Source organism: Topomyia yanbarensis, chromosome 1 (genome assembly GCF_030247195.1).
Source record: "Topomyia yanbarensis strain Yona2022 chromosome 1, ASM3024719v1, whole genome shotgun sequence".
In the NCBI taxonomy this organism is placed as follows: Eukaryota; Metazoa; Arthropoda; class Insecta; order Diptera; family Culicidae; genus Topomyia; species Topomyia yanbarensis.
In genome coordinates, this window is record NC_080670.1 from 211726216 (window position 1) to 211749538 (window position 23323).

Below are 23323 nucleotides of genomic sequence, written 5' to 3' on the forward strand. Positions count from 1 at the left end.
TTTGTTGTGGTGCTTTTTTTCTTCCAGACGAAGCAAGCCGTGCTTTTTGTGTAACCGTGAAAGTGAACTAGCAAATGTTGTTTATCTTTTATGTGGTTTTTGCTTGACCCCGAAACTGATTGAGGTTCTAATGCTAAGCGCAGCTAGTTTGTATATTTTAGCAGCAGCTTCGGTTGGAAACCGATTCAGTTAATTACATTTATGATTGGTGATTGTATTTATAATACTTATTATTAGCGATTTCATTTTTGTAGGGTGCTACAACTCTAGTGAACAAAAATTATTTTTGAGCATGAGATATTTTCTTAAATGAAAGAACTACTGAGCTTTTTTTATGTCTATTGTATGCGAAATAATAACATTGTTATCGGAATTTAAATCTTATTATGCTGTTCATTAAAATATAATTCTTTGTGAGGAGCAATAGATCTATTCTTGTTTGGTAGAATTCGCCTAACCTACAAACAATTCAGCACAAGAATCCTGTAGTGTAGCCATTATTAAGGGTGACGATGTGTGTTTCTTTTAAATGTTCACTCTGCAGCGAAATACAGAACAAATAATAGTTTGATTGCAAAAGTCTGTTTATCCTTTTTTCTAAGAATTAGCATTGCTTTGTTCAACTAATACAAACAATACAGTGTTATGAAAATACTGATGGTGTGTGTTGGAACGAGGATTTGATATAAGGGATTCGTTTGAGTAACAAAACTTTTCCCTGTCACTAGGGTTGTCCCAGTTCCAGGAAGCGTTGCTGGAATCAATGTTTACTAAGTTTGTGTACAAGTCAGTCGATTTTGTTGTTATCTTTTTCTAAAAATAGACATTTTTCGGCCAAATAGCGGCTTTCTAATGCTGATTTCGGTTTCTAGGGTCACCCAAAAAGGATTGTTTTAAGAAACAGAGAGAAGCAACCTTCAAAAGCGAAAACCGTAGAGTTAGTCACAATTATTAATTTTCAAGCGTTCCTGAACCCTGAATATCATATTCCTAGGAATCTGGAAAACTACGATGTTTACGGAATTTAAGCTATTAAGCTTCAACATTCTTGTTAATATGCAAAGTTCAATTAATGCATTTCAAAAGAAGATTTTTGCTACAATGATCACAATTACGGCAGTCAAAAGCTGTTGAAACAAAGAGACCAACATTCCGTAAAGGGATTGTTGTGTCAAGGCTTTGTTTTGTCAATGGAGTTCTAACGCCATTGGCAGGCTTTCGATTGGAATAAACTTCATTGTAATGAATACCAAACTTCAGGATTTAACCTGGGAATTTGTTGATTTTATGGGCAGAACTTATTATTCGGGCACAGAATCCCGGACAGATTGTTGGACAAAACTTAAACCCGGGCGCAGTAATGACATACGTTTTTCACAACTTTTGTCTGGATTTATTGAAACTTGGTTTGAGCAATATTTCATCGTATGAAATGGACTTTCAAAATATGTGGGTGGTTCTACAAAAATCAATTTTTGATTGTTTTGACAGCCTGGATTTGCATGGAAATTTTTCTCTTTTAATTTCAAAGGCACATTCCTGCGGGAGGAGCTAGCTTTGTATTCCTTGCTAAGATTTCGAAGGTTTTCAAAAATCCAATTCACCTCACGGTCGCCATATGATACTTTATAATAAAATACTTGGCTTATCGTGATGAACATCAATTTTTTTTATTTTTCAAAATTTAAGAAGGTGACAAACGTTGGATCGTTCTACCAAGTTACCAAAAGTTCGGAAAGAAGGGTGTTTTTGTTCTTAACCAACTTGAATAAAGTTCAGTAATAATACGTTATTTGTTTATCGCACAGCCGGTTACTTGATTATTATGCATTAAGCTATTGCACAATATTGGCTATATATTTGCACTTATGTTGCATTGAAACTCAATGATAGCATTAACAATGCAATCAAGCTCTATATTAGCATCATAAATGCATACAAACACAGTCGAAATATAGCATTACCGCTTGCTTTGTATACGTATATAATGCTGATATAAGGCGTACATGCTTCAAGGATCTTTACATGTGCATTTTGTGCAACTATATAACAAATATAAAGCTATTATAAAGCTGTGGGTTTATTTGTCTTAAAGATTATATTCGGCATATTTCAATTCCTTCGAACATATGCAATATAGCCTAGACAGCAAAAGCTGCGCACTTGCCGTGAGGGACGAGGCAAGGTATCTCTGTTCGAGATTTGATAAAATAATGTTCATAAAACATTATTCATATCGCGTGAGAACGAAATTCCGATAGGGATACTCATTACAATGCATTCTATAAAAAAGAGTCAATTACTGTTCCATACAATATGTTTATATTTTTCCTTTTTGTTCATCATACCGAAAAGGAAACAAAAGTCGTTGCAAAACCACATTGCGAAAAATGACAGCCAATTCAAGCTTTCTAACAGCATGATATTTGTGCACTGGTGCTATATAATGGCATCAGTACCGCACAAACGAGCTGTTAATCTCTGTACAGTAATGGCACTATATTTCGCCTAATAATACTGGCATTATATCAGGATATATGGCTCAGCGGCTCTTTAAGACTGCCTTATATGTAGATTTAATGCAGATATTAGGCTGCGTTATAATGCTTATTGGTTACTTGGGAGATCTCCCTTATTCTACGCGGAGTGATACAACAGTGAACTGACACTGCGCACGTCTATACACCTCCTAATCTGAAGAATCGTTAGAGGTCTATTTGATGGCAGTGAAAAATTTCACGTAATCCGAGTTGGTTTTAAAAGGCGTGTAAGGATGTCGACGATATTTCATTCCACATGCCGAATAATAAGAAACCAACACCAAGAAACATCGACAAGTTGAAGGCCTTTAGTCTACTTTCTACTGCTACAAACGCGCAAAGTAAACGACAACTAGCAACCTTTGCATCTAATATGCCTCAAAAACAAAGAGCTCTGACCCAATACCGCGGTTGTTAATTTCAAATTTTGTATGCTTTCGTCAAGTGAAATTTTCTCTGGCGGTGAAAATGGAGCTTAGGCTTACGGAATTCACCTAAGTTTAGTTTCACCACCTGTTAGTTCAAGCAGAAAGTTTAGTTTTGCAGCGCAATCTCAAACGCGTCAATTTTTGCATTAAAATTTCCGTGTATATAGAAGACGATAAAACGGAGGTAGGCGTACACGATCTAACACGAACTTTTGTTTTTGTTGGCGATAAACTATTGCGACCAGTACTTAGGTCTAGTGTGGTATGTTACTTTCTTAATCTGTGTCAGTGCTGCGAAATTTCAAAATCAGATATCCATTTCGGCTTGCATTTACCGAAACCAATATTCAGATTCACCGGCTACGACATTCATCAACTTTCCAGCTGACGGAAATTTCATGCAGAATCGAGTACCTGAATGCAGAGGAAATATAAATTCCTCCACCAACCAAAGCATTCATTTGTTACTATGTGGACGGTTTAATGCCAGAAGTTGGCATCTTCTACTTTTTCGAGCATAAGTGAACTGCGTAATCTACATCTGATGCACTTTTGCTCAATAATCCCACTCAAAGCTAGCATAGAAACAAAATTCAGTTTGCTTCTGAAACCAAACTTGTCCGAACCTGAATGCGCTGCGTCAGTAGAACGAATGACGAGGGAAACGAACCAAAAATTTAATTCATCGCAGCGGGCATGAAATGAATTTCGTTTCCTTTCAAGTTCACGCAGGGATGTCAATTTTTAAGCTCTACTCAGTGTACTATGTACTATAGCATATCACTATATCAGTGATTGTCATCGTTGAGATACACATTTCTCTCAGTTAGGCAATCCATTTCGTATGGAGCTAACTACCTGTTTGGGATTTGAAAGCCACGTATCAAAAGGCTACAGTGTTCTTTTGTCGAGGACTTTTAGTCTGCGTTGTATCAATGCACTGCATTCGCAGAACAAATGGTCTGACGTTTCACTGCGTACTTGCCCTAAATTCTTTAAAAAATACATGTCGCAATACGGACAAGTTGAATGTGTTATACCTGATACTTGGAGAAACTCTTTCTCAGATTTTTCTAACGGTGTTTTGTGGATAGGACGTGGATCGAAAGACCTATTCCTTACTGAAATAAGATAAACTCTATTAGGCACCTATCAAGGTCAGATTCCGGCATTCCAGTACTGTAATCAAACGGTACACCTAGCAAAAGCCTTGCATAGAAGATACTGAAATGAATGCACTCCAAAACACAGTCATCAATAATATTACCTGAACCACAAACGATTGCAAAATTTGTGGTTTAGCTGTTCAGGCCATAATGACTTCTGTAAAAGCTACGTCTAGCACCTCCTAATCAACAGCTAGTCCCATCTGCGTGGAAACCAATTCTAATATTTCAGATTTAAGCTCGTGACCCATAAGTGGAAGAGACAGACAAGAAAATGCACTCGCGAGCACCAGTACAGCTTGAACGATGATGAAATTGATGTGAACGAAAATCAGAGGAAGTAAATGGTCTCCATGATGCATTAAGCAATAGCGCATTGCAAAAAATCACTCATTTCTGAATTCTCAAAGACCCCCCTTTCATATTGTGCCAAATGTCAAAGTAAGCTCAGATGCCAAATTTCACATCATTTCGACAATTTTAGACTTCCGCCCACTTCGCTTGAAGTTTTTGACATTATTGGTCCTATGGGAAAAATGAAGGAAAATATATTAAATGCTGTAACTTTTAAAGTAGCGCTCGCAAAATTTCAATTTATACCTTTTTTACAGAAAAAAACCCTTTATATTCGAATGGAAATATTTCCGTTTCTCAAAAAAAATCCGGGATAGTGGATCATTTTGTCCCCAAAATTCCCATTTTGTTTAAATTTTTTGCCCTGTGCTGCAAATTATACATACTTTTCAGTTTTTCTAACGGCAAAAAATCTCAGAAATCGAATGAAACTTTTGCTACCTTTGTCTAAATACGAGAAGTTGAGGTTATAGAGCCTTTTGTCATTCATATTAATTTCTATCATTTTCTCTTTCATATATCTTTATTATTCTCCAATATTTTTTCATAAAGAGTACCTTGCTGAACGTGAAAAATTCTTAGGAATAAAATAAAAATAGATTTTTTACTGGAAAAGTTCAGACAATAGATTTTTTGACATTTAGTATAGAAACCACATTTTTTTCATTTAATTCCCAAGTGATTTCGAACCGTATTTTACACTGGAAGTAGTAAATTAAATAATTTATAGTTAAATGGAGTTGATATGTGCAACAATGTGGAATCGAGATTAAATGTCAAGTAATCTAATGTTTCTGAATTTTCAACAAGGTATATTTTATGAAAATTGACTGAAGAAAAAATGGAGATATATCCACGAGAAAATGGAGATATATCCACGACACTGTTAAAATGTTATAGAACGTCAACTCCTCGTATTCGGACAACGGTCGCAAAAATTCCATTCAATTCCTAAGATTTTTTCACATTAGAAAAACTGTTTGGGAACAAAATTCCTCAAAACCCGAATTTCACATATTTTTCGCGAAATTAAAATGTCTTTATTCAAATGCTAAGAATGTTTCCATCAAAAGAAGGTTTAAACTGTAATTTTGCGAATGCTACTTCAAAAGTTATATCATTTAATATATTTGTTCCTCATATTTTCCTATAGTGTCAATATCAAAAACTTCACACGAAGGTGCTTTGAGAATAAAAAAAATTATTTTGCAATACCCTAGTAAGCAAGCACACAAATGTTTCACCACCGCGAAAGAAGAGCTTCTCGCGAAATTGCCAGTAACGTGTACGAGATCCGACGGGCTCTCAATACGTTAATTATAAATTTATTAATATTTTTACAAAAGACCAATGGCTCTGTTAAGCTATCTCAATGAGCTGTTTTCAATACTGCAAAAAAAGATAAAGGACGCCGACAATGAAAAAATCGCTACTTGTCTGACAGGTGCGGATAAGCTTTCAATCGCATTTTCAATATCGAGAAAATAATTTTTTTTGCCGAGTATTTCCAGACTCACTCGAGATGTCGTTCATAATCTGAGAACGAAATTTCAAATGAATCGTTACTCTCCTATTACAACTGTTGGCAGTCAACAAAAAACTATGCTGAACTATGCTTTGTCAGTAACGGTTTCTCCGCATTGTGCATCTTGCATTGGATTGCTAAGCCAAACCAAATGTTTCTGTTTCATTAGTTCGTACCAGCGTAAAATGAGCTACTTTTCTTGCGGGACATCACGCTTGACTAGGGGTTTACTCAGCAACACAAATTGTGTCTCCGTTTTTTTTTTCGAGCAAGCGTCAATCCGATCCTGTCACTAAGTTAGTGTCGGATTCTGATGAGACGAAGTCGAAACGCAAATTTTATAACTAATTTGGTTTCTTCAAATTTTAAAATTTGGTAGTTGGCTCTTACGTCCTAATCCTAAGTAAGTCGAGAGTTCATATTTAAATCGTTGCCTCTATCCAACAAATTTTGAGACCAAAACAACCGAAACACAAAAGCCATTGAATTGAACCAAAGACAATGTTTATTCACTGCCACTTTTCCGTAATTTATTTTGTCAACTATCACTTAGCTATCACGGTTGGTTGCACTCACAATCCAACGGAGCTGTTCCACCAGCTACTAGCTGCATGTTCTCCAGTGGGTGTTCAACCAGGGATGACGTTTGCTTGAGCAAATAAAACTTATAATAATATCCTCATCGCTGAATTTGATGAATTAATTATTCCCGGAATGTTAAGTATGCAGAGTTATGTCAAAATTCCGAAAAACGCCATTTTAAAACGCGTCTTGAAATTCAAACGGCTTTCATACAAGAATCCGTTGTAGTTGTTTTATGACTTTCTGCTAGATGGAGTGGGAGCTGATTTTGAGCACTCTTGTGCAGATAAAAAGGTTAAAACCCACCACCCTACAACATCTTCAGCGAACTAAACCGTTCGAGTAGAGTGGTGTGTTAAGTGGTGCGGTACTTTCCCAACCCGCAGCTGCCACCATTAGCGAATTCACTCCCCTCGCGCTCGATTGATTGCTTGTAAAAGTTTTTCCATATCGAATTATAACTATTAAAAGTTTATTTTTTCGGCTTAATTAAGCTGCAATTCTGTTTCTTCACCCAAACGGCGCGGGCCCGGCATATCATTCGGTACTTTTTTTTCATTTACACTGCAATTTGCAATTTGTTGTTGTTTGGAAACGTGTGCACTTTTGCGTGTGCGAGGTATCGGCAGATCTCTATCTTTTCGGTTCAATTTGGGGGCATTTTGATTGCTAACAGTGTTGACGATAATGGGTGCTAATTTGTGCTGAGTGATTGAGGTTCTTTTTGCGTGAAATTAGTGTGTGGTGGGGAAATTCATGCAGTAGGCGGTGCTGAATAAATTTTTTCCAGGGCTTGAAAATATAGTCGCTTTATGAATAGATTTGCTGAAGTAAAAACAGTACAACTAGAATATTATAATCTCTATCCTCAACGACCCATCATGTTCGTTCGAGTACTCTTTTTGACAGTTGTTTTGGCTGTATAAATCAATTCGTCGCAAGTCTGTGTGGTGAAGTGTCTGTACTGAAAACTAATACAAATGTTACTACCTATTGATTTGGTTACCTAATCTTTTATAATTTTTCTTCTAAGAATCTGATATATTACTTGTTGTTAAAACACTGTCTTACGAAAACATCCGAAATAACTGAGAAATTCCCTGCTGGATTGTGTTTTGGAACTTAAAAGAAATACACCATGAGATTTGGATACTGTTTTGTTTTTATTGTCTTAGTTTTTTTGGTTTCGCCTTTGTCAAAACTCATTATTTCACTGGCTTCAGTGGGTGTTTTTTGTTGTTGTTGCGAATCTTTCCGTGTGATTCTTGTTGTTCCTATTATGTTGCTGAAATATATGTTTCTGAAAAGTTAGCACTGTTCATTAAATTAACCAACATTTTGCGTTCAAACCAAGAGCAATTTTCTAATGAGCATCCAGTGAATATTTCCTGCATCTTAGTGAACCACGGTAGGTAACCTAAACTCTAGTAGCTATTGTTAGTGTAATTACTGTTTGTTAGGCGCAAAAATATGTTTTCGAAAATTTTCTTAGATTTTGTCAATCAAAATTTTATAAATGCTCATGTCTACTAAGAAGTTATAATATAATAACACGGATTTAGAAAACTCAATCAAGGGTATCTTAAGGTAGTAGACAAGGTTGTCGATCTCGGATTCAAACATTTTAAATTTGAGAAATCAAAAATTAAATTAAATTGCAAATTATGTATGGCTCCTTCAAATAAAGCGTAAATTGTTTTTCAGAAAATGTTTCGAAAGCGACTAGGAAAAATCCAAATTTTCCAGTCTATTTCTGTCAGAGCCATCAATATGGCCCGAATACTAAAAAATCCATTTTGTGAAAACAGTGCCAGTTATTGATCCATACTATTTGACCGACGAGTGAGTATTTTATTGTTGGCTCCGCCCCATTTGATGACACAGAAAGTAGTCTGTTTAAATTTCTCATCAATCGTTTACCCGTCGCACTAACAGCTGCCAGGCAATAAAAGCCATTCCCGTGAGTACCCCAGCCTACAAGGTATCGTTATCGACAAGAAACTGCTACCCTGACTCGAGAGATTGTAACTTATGAGACCAGCGCATTACCCTCTGAACCACCAGAATAGTTATGAAAATTTAAATTGAGAACCCATCATCTCGGTTTACGAAATGGCAGCAAACATCTATTTTTAAAATGTAGACATCTTGCGCATACGAGAAATTCGCTTTCTTTATAGTTTCAGGAAAATGCCTCCCCCTGGATCTAGGATTCGCCATCTTGGCTATTTCAAAAACATTCTTATTAGAGGGTTTTACATGACAAATGGTATAGAAACAGCCAGATATTAAATGGTTCATCATAGTAAATTAAGAATCACCGTCTTGAGTTTTTGTATGACCCGAATCCTAAATGCCTTTTCATTTTTTTATATGATAAATCGCCATGTTTTTATGACGTGATCTGTTCGGTTTGCCATCTTGAATTTTAAGATAACAGCAAAAATTAAACTCTGGACATTAGAAAACTTCTCCTTACGAAAAATACTTACATTGTTTGGTTTAAGATGATAAATTGTTATGAAAAGGCATTTTTGTTGAATTCAGGTTCACCATATTGAATTATGAACTATCAGCGTTTCGTTTACCGTGCAAACGAAATCAAAACCGCACACGGTGTACACCCTGTGTTCAATCGTGTTGAAACTTTGAGAACCGTACTTGTACATGTGCACACTTGTTGCTTATCGTTATCCATACTACTTTTCGTGGTACATTTGCAACCTCTAATTGATGCCTTAGTCGACATATGTCGCTGGACAATCAATCACTGCCTACATAGATGACATTACTAAACGTTTTAGCACACCAAGCAGAGCGTTTGAATGTATTGAACAGTTTGAAATGGTATCAGAAGTGAGACTAAACATTCGAAAACCCGTTGCCGTTTCATCATGGACAAGACTTTACCATACCGGAGAATCCTTAAGTACAGGAACAAGATAGGATCCTCCTCTACAATATTGAGCCAATTGGGAGAAACTGTCTAGAAACAGTTCATATTGTTTGTATTAGCCCATAGGTTACGCTTGTAGTCCGTCAGGATAACAATGTAGCACTGGGTGGAAATATACCTATCTTTGCGTACTCTCTCCGTAGAGTGTGTTTGTTTTGCAACATAATGCTCACCATTGTCCCATGTGATCGTTCACATTTTGCGTAAAATTTTGTTTATATTTTCGTTCGTGAACGATTTTGCTAGTCCAGATAGATGTAATATTTTTCGTTGCATAATTGTAAATAAATAACTAGGGCTTAGGTAGGTCTCGCTCTCCTCTTGCAAAATACATGTGCGCTTGTTATGCTGCTCATTGGCGGTGAGCGGCGACTAATTCCCGCCACCAGCATTATCATCAAAGTGGTTTAGAGCAGAGGAAATTGGAGTAAATAAATACGGTAAAATTAAGTTTTGTTGTTTTGCTTTCTTTTGTTTGTTTGTTTACAAAAATTCGAAATTCAGGTGGAAGCACCTAGGCCGCCCTGACAAATAGGGTCTGTCGAAACAAAACCCCTGCTAACACACTATGAACAAAAAATGAAGTCCAAAATAATCTGATGTCTTTGTCTACGTTGTCCTCTTTAAAATTCACATTCTTACTTGTACACCACCTTATCAAATCTAAAGAAATGCACCGTATCAAATTGAATTCGTTCGGATAGTTAAGGAATGTTGCTCTGGTACAATTCGACAATCGATTCTAAATAGATCAGTCCATCAACAAAAACAGCACGAGACACTTTGTTGATTATGATAGTGTTAAGCCCAAGAATCCCGTCTATCTAAAGGGTGTCCCTGATGTAGTTGAATCTTGGAAAAACGCGGTAGAAAATAACCCATTGGGTATTTTCTCTTCAAAATTTGGGTAGAATTATTTTAGAGTGTATTGTTTACACTGCATTTTTATCGCTGTCAGTTTTTCGAACATTGCAAAAAATGGCGTCACCCGAAAAGCAACGTCACGAATTGATTTTGCGTAAGGAAAATCCTCAACTCATCGGGACATCGGAAAACAACTCGGAATCGTGCAGTCAACGGTCAGTCGTGTGATTAAACATTACTACCAAACTCTGAGCATCGAACGGAAGAAGAAATTCAGTGTTTTATTAGTGATCTGGATCACAAGCGTGTAGTGAAAGCGTTCAAGCTGAATCCCACTGCTTTGGTCAGGGATGTAGCCGAAAAGTTGAATCTGTCCAATTCTGAGAGCCAAGGACGGGAAGGGATCGCATACGTACAGAGTGCAGAAGGCTCCAAATCGTGACGAACGGCAAAATACGTTGAGTTTGTCAAGGGCCCGGAAACTGTACACCTAGATGCTGACGAAGCCTCATTGTCTCATCATGGATGATGAGACGTCAAGGTGGAGTTCTTGTAGCTTTCGGGGCTACTGTAATACATGGTTTGGCAAGCTATCTGCTCCTGTGGCATACGGAATGCGCCGTTCGTGACTACCGGGACTGTAAACGGGCATATCTACTTCAAAAATTGTCCACAGAAGCGTCTACTTCCTCTGTTGAAGCAGCGCGAGGGCCCTACGAGCTACTGGTCGGATCTAGCTTCGTGCCACTATTCAAATGTTATCCTGAAGTGGTACGAAGCCAACGGGATCACATTCGTATCCAAGGACATGACCCCCTCCCCCCTCCGCAACGCACCGGAACTAAGGTCCATCGAAAAATACTGGGCAATTATGAAGCAGACACTACGGAACCATCCCAAGGAGGTAAAATTTTAGGAAAACACGAAGAAAAAGTGGGTTTCCGTACAGAAGAAGCTGCAGCCAGATATTGTACAGAACCTAATGAATGAAGTTAAACATAAAGTGCGAGCGTACGGTTATGGTTTTGAAGTTAAAGGAAATAATTGCTGAAAGCTTATTAATGCGTTATATTAAAAGAGATTATAACTACTAGAGGACGCATGTCGCTGTTAACACTGAAAATTTATCATCTCGCTCTTGCATATGCTAGGCCCATTAGTTTAACAAATATTGCCCCGGGTACACACATGTCAAAGTAATGAGATACAATATGCTAGAACGAGACCCCATGTTTCAGTCCGTGAATACATAGAGACAGTAGCGCTTTGCTCCCTCTAGTAGTTATAATCTCTTTTATTATATTTTATTGTCTGAGAATTTGAAAAGGATCGGTCAACTAGGTAATTTTCTACAGTGTCTTTTCCGTGATAGAATTTTATATGGGACTTCCTTTGGAGGATGGCACAAGTGAGGTATGACTACATGATCTGTCTGCGGGTAATCCTGAATTTCTTTCCCGGTATTTCAAAGGATCTTCACACAAAATACTGGCAAAATTACATGCGCAGGATCCAATGAAATTCAAAAAAATGAATAAAAATACTATGAAAAATGGAAATACTGACTACAAAAGTCATTGAGTCAAGTGAATAATTTGGGTATTCGGAATGGCAATTTTACTGAAAGTAAAAGAAATCCGATAAAATGTGTTTACAGTTTTACAAATACAGTGAAAACCCGTTTTTATCAGCCCCTTGGTGAATTTTAGGCTGATAAAACAGTGACATTGATAAAATCGGGACATGTATTTTTCTTTCTTTTTAAGAAACCGATGCTCTATAAGTATTCTATAAGGACTAACCCTAGATATAGCCTCATAACCCTTCGTGATTATTTGTTCAAATTTCCCTTAAGGGGGTGTAACAGTACAAAATTCCTAAAAAAATGAAGATTATTATTTTTGCATATTTCGGATCTCCAGGATAAGAAAAATATGCTCAAGAAAGGATTTACTCGAATTCAAGTTAGTTGCCTGCTAGAGCACATCAAACTACCAATTTTCAAATCCTATCAAATCGGAGGCTGATAAAATCGGGTCTTCATTGTACTCCGTTTATTTCAATAATATTCAGTCATTTTTTTTAAATGTTTGATGTCTAAAATAGGACCCAATTTGCGTATAATTTTAGTATCTTTACAGACGGGTTTCATCAGGCTTCCAGTTCGATCCGCACACGACAATGTCTCGCTCTAATGCCACTATATTTTATTTTGGCGGTAATCGCGAAATATGCAAAAGACAAATTCCGCCCAGTAGATGGCATAGTTACATTACTTTTGACCATTGTCAGTCTTCAGAAATATCTTAGTAAATCATCACTTTTGAAAAAAGTATACCAGTTCAATCCACCTATCCAAATGGGCTAGTATTGCTAGCAGTTTTGACATTTTGAGTTTTTGACAATCTTCTGAACCTTTCACAGATTTTTATAGAAAATCTTTGAAATAATTTTTGGAAATTTTTAAAGGTTAAAAGGAATCTATTTTGAACATGATGGTAAACAGATTTTTTTCAGGCTGAAACGCAGATTCGGATGTATATACCCTCCTTTCTGATATTTAGCAAACATTACGTGCTTCCTACCGTTAATAGTCCTCTCAAAATCATTTCAATATTTTGTGTTATGGGAATCCTTCATAGACTGGTTCAGTCATTCGACACAAGCAGTAGTGGATTAGAGTAAATTTTAAAGGAAAAAATCTAATATTTCATTATTTATACGAGTTCATTGCCCTTCCAAATTTAATTACAGATTGCTGTAACTCCTTTTAATCAAATAATGCAAAAAGTAAGCCATTCCGTTAATTGCAACAAAAGTTATTACCGCTCAAAATCTCACGCTATTTTACCGCTTAAATTCTACACCGAAAACACTGCCTCGAAAGCTAAGATGGCTCAAAACAATCATTCGGTTGTGATCGTACCAACGATTAACGGTACTCAAGATTGCACCCCAAACCGGCCCGGTAGTTATGTTCATCGTAAATGATCACTTACAGCAGATCTTAAAAACAAGCAGACTCGCAGACTTTCGTGTGACCAACCAACTTTCGTCAACAGTCAGTCCGCATTGCGAGAATCAACGACAACGTAGGTTGGTGCAATTCATGTAAATTGTGAACCTATCTCTCCTCCGGCAGAGGCCTGATTCCATCATCTGAATTTCTGTTTGTTGTTTTTCCTATATGCTATAGAAATACGATGATGCAAACCGTTTCGGTTTGGAGTTTCTTTCTCGCGCCAGCAGTTTTCTGGTGAACCTTTCCCGATCGGGTTGGGAGTGGCGGACAGTTCGTTGAACAAATATTAGTTTAGTTTGGCTAACGGAGTTATTTGAAGATTAATGAACGTCTGTGAACTGATTTTAACAAATTAAAAAAATAACATTCATTCAATTAGAAATCGTTTTCTGTTTTTATAATGGGCGTCCAGCGAAGTTCACCATTCAAATGATCACAGAGAAAAGTTAGTGCGACCGCTACCCGGCCTAAGCTACCGGCGCTGAATGTATATGCTTAAATTGCACTTTTCAAAAGTGCAATGTAAAAGCACTCTCGAACAGCTGCAGGAAACAAGCGACCCACTGATTAGTGCCTCAGTTATAAGTGTCCAATTTCCGGTAGGTGCGTACGTCAGTTATAAGCATAAACGCTAAATGGATATGCTGGGTGTTCAAACAATTTCCTTTGCACTGTTTTCCAACCATCATCAAAGTAGGCTCACGATAGCTGGTTTGGTAGGAAGAAGAAAAACAGTCTACCCAACGTTGGTGTACCCTTCCGCAATTGGGATCACGGCAGGCTCTGCCGGTGCACGGAAAGTCACCAGCCACGAATTAGGAATAATTAGTAATTTAATTTTACCCAAATGTAGATTTAAACTAATTCGATATTAACAATATCAACCGATCTTATCCCCATCAACCGTCAATTACCGTAACAAGCGTCATTTACCCCGCCTCAATTGAGAAAGTGATGCAATCTCGGCGGCATCCCGGCGGACCGGAAGTTTTCCGTCGACAAGCCCACGGTCACGAAACTCAATTATCTGCTCTAATGCCATTGCACCGGTTTTATTTTTTCGCTACGTGCTTTTTTTATTTGTTTCACGTCATTTTTTATAGATTCTCCTCTGGCGATTAGTGGCTTACACCCGCGTTTCGGGCAGCTGCACTGAACCGAACCGAACCGATGCGAGCCGCGAGAGACACACTTGATGGGAATCGATTTGCAGCTCACGTGCACGTCACAAAAATTAGCTAGCCTCCAAACCGACGATGCCAAAGCATGCACCGAGGAGAGGCTTTCACTTTCGTTCGGGTTAAGGTCTTTCTTTTCCTCGATTCTCCCGGTGTGCATATCGTCGTCGTCATGATCGTCATCGTCATCAGGGTGCAGCCGCTCTGCACCTTTTACCATATTTTTTTTCTTACCGTAGGCGGCGGTTCAACGATTATGTCGCCATCTATACCGTTGGGTATGAGGTAATGCGAAACTTCTTTCACTTTTGTTTTTAAATATGTTTTCTGAGTTTAAATGTTACAACACATATATAAACAGAGACAGAGACGCCGACAATCGAGATTATTTAGCAAAACGGCGAAAGGTGACAGATGCGGTGAAACGGACAATGAGTGGCGGCCGGTGCAAGTTCAGGTGGGGGTCACGCGGGTTGACGAGATGTTGGAATGTTTTTGCCGAGAGGATGGAGTTGGGGATATTGGATAGCAGTATTATTGCGTAATTGGTAGTTAGGGGACTCGTTTTGCGAGATTGGCTGGTAGGCAGCTTCCCGGAGAAGAAATTCAAGCAAGCATGATCATGTTGCGAATGTGAGGTTATGTCATTGGTGTTTCACGGTATACGGTTGTTTGTTTTGTTGTTCTCAATGTACAGAGCTTATGAATGAATCGCTATAACTTAAACTACGAGTCACGTTACAGCCAATAGATTGAATGAAATTCTGTAGCAACTCAATGTAAATTCTAACACCAGTACATGCAACTCCGTGTATTGGTTAGTTGCTACACAGAGCTGCTACACAAAAAGCGTAAAAAACAAATTTCAATTTTCAAAAACAGATGCGGAAAGCTGAGGAAAATGACGATTTTGTTGTAAGGATAACAAAATGGTCTTCATAAAAAATACACTGAGAAAAAAACACAACGAATCAAAGAGATTTTTTTCCGAAATGATTAAATTACTCGAATCAGTTAATAGAGACGGCTCATTTAATTTCAGCTTTATTTCATGTCTTGTATCATCGTTTTAGGGTCCGGTTTTTCTTTAAATGTAATTTGTTTGAGTCTAGGGCCCTTAACTTTAAAATTCTTGGGCTCGGCTAATTCTGAGGTTTGAGTTTTAAAGTTCAAGAGGGCCATAGTGATTTTGGAATGGTTTTTGGTATTTGAAAGTCTCGGGATTGAGGTTCGGATCCGTTTTACGTGTAAGGTAAAAATTGAGCAGCTTCCAGCACTGCGAGGGAAGCACGTATCTTTATGAAAACAAGTTTTTCGTATTTCTTAACCCCACCGTTTTCAAGGAAAAAACAGTTTTGAAACCCTACATGCACTAGAAAAAAGTTGGGCATGAAAGGGTTAAAGGAGTCATATCGAAATAAGGAGAATTGAAACCCATTACTTGAAGAAACTTTTTTCCATGTATTTCCAACAGCTCATGTTGTGAGAATTAAGATGACGAAACATATTCCTTATTACCTGATTTTGGATGCAAATCACATATAATCAAACAACGCTGATCACAAACTCAGGGCAGATCCCTACGTACCCTATTAGGATCGAGGTTAGGTACTAAGTCAGCGTTCGTTTTTTATAGATCAGGATTAAACAGCAACATGTCTATAGGCGTGACCTAGGCCCTAAACTTACATACAGTGAATAATGGGAAACAATCCGTCGCTTATGGGATATTAAAAAAAAAATCAAATCAATTGTTATTTTATTCATGTCAGTTCTGAATACATGAATTTTCAAATAAATAGTTCAAATATCCAGTTACGTACAACGGGAGTTATATTCGTTTCTTCTAATACCACCTTTCTGGCCAATGTTTGAAACAGGCCCCCATATATAATTATAATGCTCATCAAAAAGTTTGCATAGTACCGCAAATATCGATACTTATATTTATTCTGTGGCGGTATTTCTGAACCCCGGAATTTTTGCCACGAGAGAACTGGGTGAGAGTCTCTATTTAGTTATATTGAAGACATATCGTATGAATACAAAAAAAAAGAATCCGCAATATTTCTCTTCATCAACGTAGAGGGAGCCATCAACAATACTTCGCTTTAGACTCATTTCAGCTAGTGGTTGAATCGAAGAGGACAGTTCGTTCCACTATCGAATGGATAACTGAAATGTTGTGATTCCAGACTATGACAGCGTCGTCACGAGGCAAGACTATAAACGTAAGAACCATTAGAGGCTGCCATCAAGAAGGAGTGCTGTCACCCCTTCTGCGCTCCCTTGTAATAAAAAAAACTACAGAACGAAATGGAAGGTCCAGAATTCGAAATTGCGGGTAACGCTGATGGTATTGTCATCTCTTGTAAAGGTACAGATTAATCTATGATTTCGGACCGTACTCAAGCTGCTCTAAACGTAACTTGACAATCGTGTAAAAGGGGAATGTTGGCATAAATCATCAAAAAATTACCACCGCGGTTCTCTTTGGAGCTTGAAAACAAGCAGTTTTATGGAAAAGTTCCTTAACGGGAAGCAAGCGATGAAGTCCTACCATCACGTTCGCAATCAAAACTGTTTATTTATTATTCAAAGAGGAAGACGAGCATTTCTTCGCGAATATGCGAAAGGCACACGGTTATAAAATAGAATTCATACACGCGAAGTTACATACACGTTAGCACATGCGATATACAAACGCACACGCGATCGAACACGTTAATGTACAAATGCTCGAGCTCTTCGCGATGATACATGCGATCGCGAGTCCCTACGCCCGCACATACCTGAAGCGTACAATGAATATCACATTCAGAATCACGGCCCGCTACAATTGGCCTAAGGCAGTGTTTTAGTGAGCGACATTGCCTGTCTCGTCTGCAAATTGTAGTATGTGATTCTGACGGGGAGCCCTTCCAAGAACCTAGCTCTACAGCTCCTGTAGGACAACTCTCGAAAAAAAAGAAAAAAAAAGAGGAAGACGAGCATTTCTTGCTTCACACAAACCTAAACTATTGGTAATTACTGTTCTATCAATAGGCCATTGCTCTAGTAGAGCTTTCTAGATAAAGTTCGGAAAGACTCAAGAATGTGCTTGCAGAACATACCATCAAGTGGAGGAAACATCTAGACTAGACTGCCAAGACATAATGAATTTTTGAAGACTCCTGAAACGATTCCCAGTCCCACCAAAAGTATTAGCTCCAAATTCGAAACAAATCATTACTAGCAGGCCCGTAGCCAGGAGTTTATTTCGGGAGGGGCTTAAAAAATTATTGTATAAAGCTTTTTTTATTCTGATTATAGAGGTTTTAACCTTATGGTCATCCGCCTCTTTTTGGGTTAGAAAATTTCTTTAGAAAAATATCTAACCCTATATGTGCGGGATTGATGAACGAACCGTGATGAGCCGCGTCCAAGGCAATCGTTTTACCAACTACGCTTTACCCGCCCCTGCATAAAGCTTTTAGTTCTAATTACTTCATATTGTCACTAGAAACTAAACGAAATTTTGAAAAGTTCTTAATGAAAATAAAGCCAAATCTAAGACAATCCATGTTCTTTGTCACAAGAATGGCTATAGTACATCAACGAATTATTGATGTTTAATTTGATTTTTATTATTTATTTTTATTTACAAGTTACAATTTACTCTAGTTGCAACAATGGATATTCTAGAGATTCTCAGTATTTATGCGCTAACCGAATATGACAATCCTTGACGGTGCTGGAAAACGCAAGGTGTTCTAAGCTACACGTTTGAAAGGTGTAGAAAACGCTAAATCGAAATGAGTAGAAAAATATCCATAAAATGTTCGATCGAAGAGAATGTCGAAATTTGCACAAAATCTTCTGATTTAGCAAACGAATTGTAGATGGTTCAACTTCTATTTTGTTGATCTGGCGTCCTGTAACTATTACCAGTTCTAATGCATCATGCTAACATAATTTTTTGGCATACACCAGTTAGGAAGGAGGATCTTTGGTGATCAATAGGATCAAAATATATGGGTCATTCCACGTCTGATTTACAATCAAAATTTGAATTCCTTCCAATTTTTTTTTTCTTGCATTCATTAGCTGAAAATAATTGACACGTATTTTTTATTTTGGCTGAATATGATTTTTTTTTCAAGTTATTAGTTTTTGAACTTTTGAAGTTTATAACATTGATCATTTTTCACTCACTTATAACTCGGAAACGATTCGATATATGGAAAAAATATTAAATAAAAAAGTTGTGTACTCAATGAGCTTACCGAAAAATTTTTTTTTTGTTATATAACTTATGAAATTTGCAATTGTTTGAAACAAATTGAATTTTTTAAAGTTGGACCAATTTTTTTACTTATTATTTTCTTTAAATATTAAGAATCATGTTAAAATAATTGTGCAAAAATTTGGGAGTGGATATAAAAATACTTTGCGAGATATTACAATTATAAACTTAAAACAAGGCAATTTTACACCAAACGCCTAGTGATAGGCCTATTGTAATTGAAATATCTCGTAAAATAGTTCGAATTTATTTCTGAAATTTGTACACAATCTTCTCGATATAATTATAAATTATTTGAAAAAACTAAAAAGTTTTTTTGGCTCTACCCTGAAAAAAAATTATTTGTTACTAATATTTGCATAATACATAAATTATTTAACTAAAACAAATATTACAAATAAATCCGCCGATATCTTCCGAAAACGCAGCTTTTATTATTTAATGCTTTTTTTCCAGAAATCTAATAGTTTCTCAGTTATCAGGGAATGAAAAATGTCCAATTCTATTAAATTTATAAAACTTTAAAAAATCACTATATTATTAAAAGTCGATATTTGTATGTATATGATTTATGGACTCCCAAACGGCTTAACCAATTGCCGTAAAAATTTATGCATAGTAGGAATTCGTTGTGGAGCGTGTTTGTGTGCTATTGGTGGGGATTATCTGCCTACAAGATGGCGCTTCGGAACAAATTGTGGTTTCCTCCTATTTCGTTGAAAGTCGCATCAACGCGCGATGGGTATTAGCTAGTATTTTATAAAGTTCAAAAACTCAAACTTGAAAAAAATATCAAATTCAGCCAAAGTAAAAAAATCGTGTCTAAAATTTTCAGCTAAAGAATGCAAAAAAATTGGAAGGAACTAAAATTATAGTTGTAAATCGTGGAATGACTCGCATTCTGCAAATTTAAGACTTTTTTGGGGGTATTCTAATGTTAAAAGCAAATATTTTTTTTAAAGTCCCCCGAAATCAAATTTATTTTGATTACATAGCTATATTAAGAAGATTATGTGAAAATTTCAGAATGGAACTCGAAGTGTGTTACGAGATATTTCAGTTATAACAGGCCTTTCACTGGGCATTTAGTGTAAAATTGCCTTGTTTTATGTTTATAATTGTAATATCTCGCAAAGAATTCCACTGCCAAATTTTTACACAATCTTTTTAACATGATTTTTAATACTTAAAGAAAATAATAAATAAAAAATTTGGGCCAACCTTAAAAAAATTCAATTTGTTCAAGTAATTGCAAATTTCATAGATTATATAGCAAAAAAAATTTTTTTTGGTGAGCTTATTTGAAAACGCAACATTTTTATTTAATATTTCCGTTTCCGAGTTATCAGTAATTGAAAAATGTTCAATTTTATAGACTTCAAAAGTTCAAAAGCGAATAACTTGAAAAAAAAATAATATTTAGCCAAACCAAAAAATTCGTGTCAATTATTTTTAGCTAAAGAATGTAAGAAAACATTTTGGAAGGAATTGAAATTTTGGTTGTAAAACTGACGTGGAATGACTTATGTATTTCAATGATTTAATCAACTAAAGGTAACTGCCCGGAATTTAATCTATTCAAGAAAATTGTCCACAAATCGAATGAAAATCACTTAACACTGTTACTACTATCATCTAATTTACGTAAAATTTTACTTCATTGCTGACAACATAACTAGAAACTATAAATGTGAACAAGCTCAATAATTTCAGCATCTCTTAATTTCGACACATAGAAGGGAATACATCGCACTTACTTCCCCTAGATTTCAATTTATTGATTCCTTTTTGCTTTTTTTTCTCCGTGATGTCTTATCATCTTATTCCATAAAGACCAAAAATAAAACGAAAGACTGTAATATAACGAAAACATGAAATCGAAACAATAATCCCACCTTATTGACTTATAGACTCAACTAGTTACAACATTTTAGTCGCTCTCCGTGATAACCTACTGATGTCTGATCAATCTATCGACACGACGTTTTCAAATTTACATAGGTATTAATTAGAAACCATCGAAAGCGACTAAAATGCTGCTGGCGGTTGCAACATTTAGTTTATTAAGGTTGAATGACTAATATGTGGTTTAGCATCAATTGATCAATTGACATCCGAGGAAAGTAAGTGTAAAATCACGTCAGTTAGTCCTACCGCTACTGTATATCAACAAAATTAGTAATATACGATTCGTGGGTTGATGAACACCTCAGAAAAACCGCTGGTTTACCACTTTTTGGCTTGTTTACTTTTTCACGTTTTTCTTGCTTATTGTTCGATTTTCCAGACTAACAGTGTTTCAATACGGCCCGCATTCCCCACATAAAATGAAATTGAGTGTCAGTAGAAATACTATTGCATTAAAATGATGCGAAAATAAAAAAAAAAACTGTCGTCTCGGCTACAACTATGTCATCAGCTAATTGAAATGTTTTTGTTTAGCACGCTTGAGTGAGATGCCTGACGTTTATATTAAGCGTACAGTACTCTAATCTATTACAGAAATCCAATTTGCGTATGATTTAACTAACTTTCTTTATTCAAGCCAATATCTAGCATAAAATGAGTTTTGTTAGATGCCATCACTAGCCATAAATGTTAATTTTGGGACAGTCTTTGTACTCAGTTTTCTATGAAACTTCTAAATTTTTATTATACAATTCGTTTATTTGAGTCGGTTCAATGCATTAGCTAAATGAAGCCTTGAGTCTTTAATATATTTCCACGATGTAAACAATGAAAATGATAAAACGCTAATGGTTGTCCAACAGATCTCGTGCGATTGACCTGTTTACTGACTGAGAAATATTTTTCATAACCAACCGCGTCTTGGTGGCAGTTCATATCTATCTTGCACACTTCCATATTATTATCGTGGTAACTGCCATGTCCATGTTCGCGAATATCTGATTTCATTTTTGTTTTGTCCCCTTACGGGCCACCAGTGTCGACTTCCTCAATGATGATGCTGAATGTTAATTTTGAGATACTAGACGCAGTTTTTGCCGTCAATATTATATGAACAGCAGCCACAAATTTGACAATTGTTTGTTTTTCAGGTAATCGTATTGGAGACTATGGATGTGCAAAGATGTAACGTACGTGCAGGGTCAGCTAGGACGAAATCCTAGCTGACCCTGCCCGTCTAATTCCTAGATGTGTCCTTTATAAAAAATTCCATTTTTTCCAAATGTGACAGGAATCTTTTAATGGCCACGGTTCAAATAAGTTAAGTTTGTTTATTGGGGCTTTAACCTCCTAGTCGTTCGCCCGCGGTTCAAGTAAGTGGTATCAGATCTTGTAGCCGAACATTGATTTTCTCATCATCCATATATATGAGAATCAACCACGTGTTACAAGTTGCAAAATGACTGGTTTCGCCTAGGCTAATTTGTTGAATAACATAAGTACTGAATGCCTGACAAGGTAGAACTCGTTAAAGGCGAAGTTCGTAAACATAACCTCTATTTTCACATTCAGCAAATATTTCCCATCATGAAATTCGGTTATGCAAAAATTCCGGAAGTCAATAGCCACCACGTTTGGCTGGAGCACCACTTCTTGCTTCTGCGATTCAATCATCCGACGGATCACCCCAGCAAGAATTAAAGTAACAGTTTCTTTTGTTCTTCCGACGAGTCACACAATATGAAAGGAAGTGTGTTATCAGACTCGGCATACTGAGTAGATATCGTGACCGATGTCTTCGGTGGCTCGAAATAGCAATCTTCCTCACCATTCTCCCATTAATTTGTTGAAACCAAACAAGATACAATTTTTTACGAGTTACCGAAAAACATGTTGCTTCTTCAATTTATTTTTGAAAAATTTCGGGGGGGGCTTTAGCCCCCTAGCCCCCCCTCTGGCTACGTGCCTGATTACTAGACCTACGTGCTTGAAGTTTGACTAGAATTTTTCGGCAATTTATATAAGGAAAGCTTACGAGCTCTTACATGTTCACCACTAGGTGGCATTGATTGCGAACAACTTTGTCGAAGACTTCAAGTCAATCCAGCTTCGTAGCGAGAAGTTATTAAACTTTTAACGAAGGGATTTTTGAATCAGTTTTGCATAGGGATTAACAGCGGATGGGTGTGAATCAACAGTCAATTCCAACGAAATTACTAAAAAAAATTTGGGTTAACAGTATGTTTGAAAGAATTTTAGTACACATTTTTAGTCATCTTTTCTAGTACTTTTTATAATTCTTTCAAGCATAGAGTACTGATACTTCGCCAAGCGCAAAACTGTCTCAAACATCATTACGTTAAAAGTGCAATAACTTATAACAAAGGTGGATTGGTTCGCAGTCTTCCACAAAGTTGTAGGTAATAAAACTATTTCGAATTTCTGTTGTACCTGGCAGTAATAATGTTAGCCATTTGGTATTAACCAAGTGAATTGTGGAAAATTCACTTGCAAG

At 36.6% G+C, this 23323-nt stretch overlaps 1 protein-coding gene across 2 annotated transcripts in view; it reads right to left on the reverse strand.

Annotated features, from left to right (window-relative positions):
- The window catches only part of LOC131691330 (mucin-2), a 147310-nt gene that overhangs the window by 28292 nt on the left and 95695 nt on the right, over positions 1 to 23323 (reverse strand). The gene's annotated exons all lie outside the window — the stretch shown is intronic.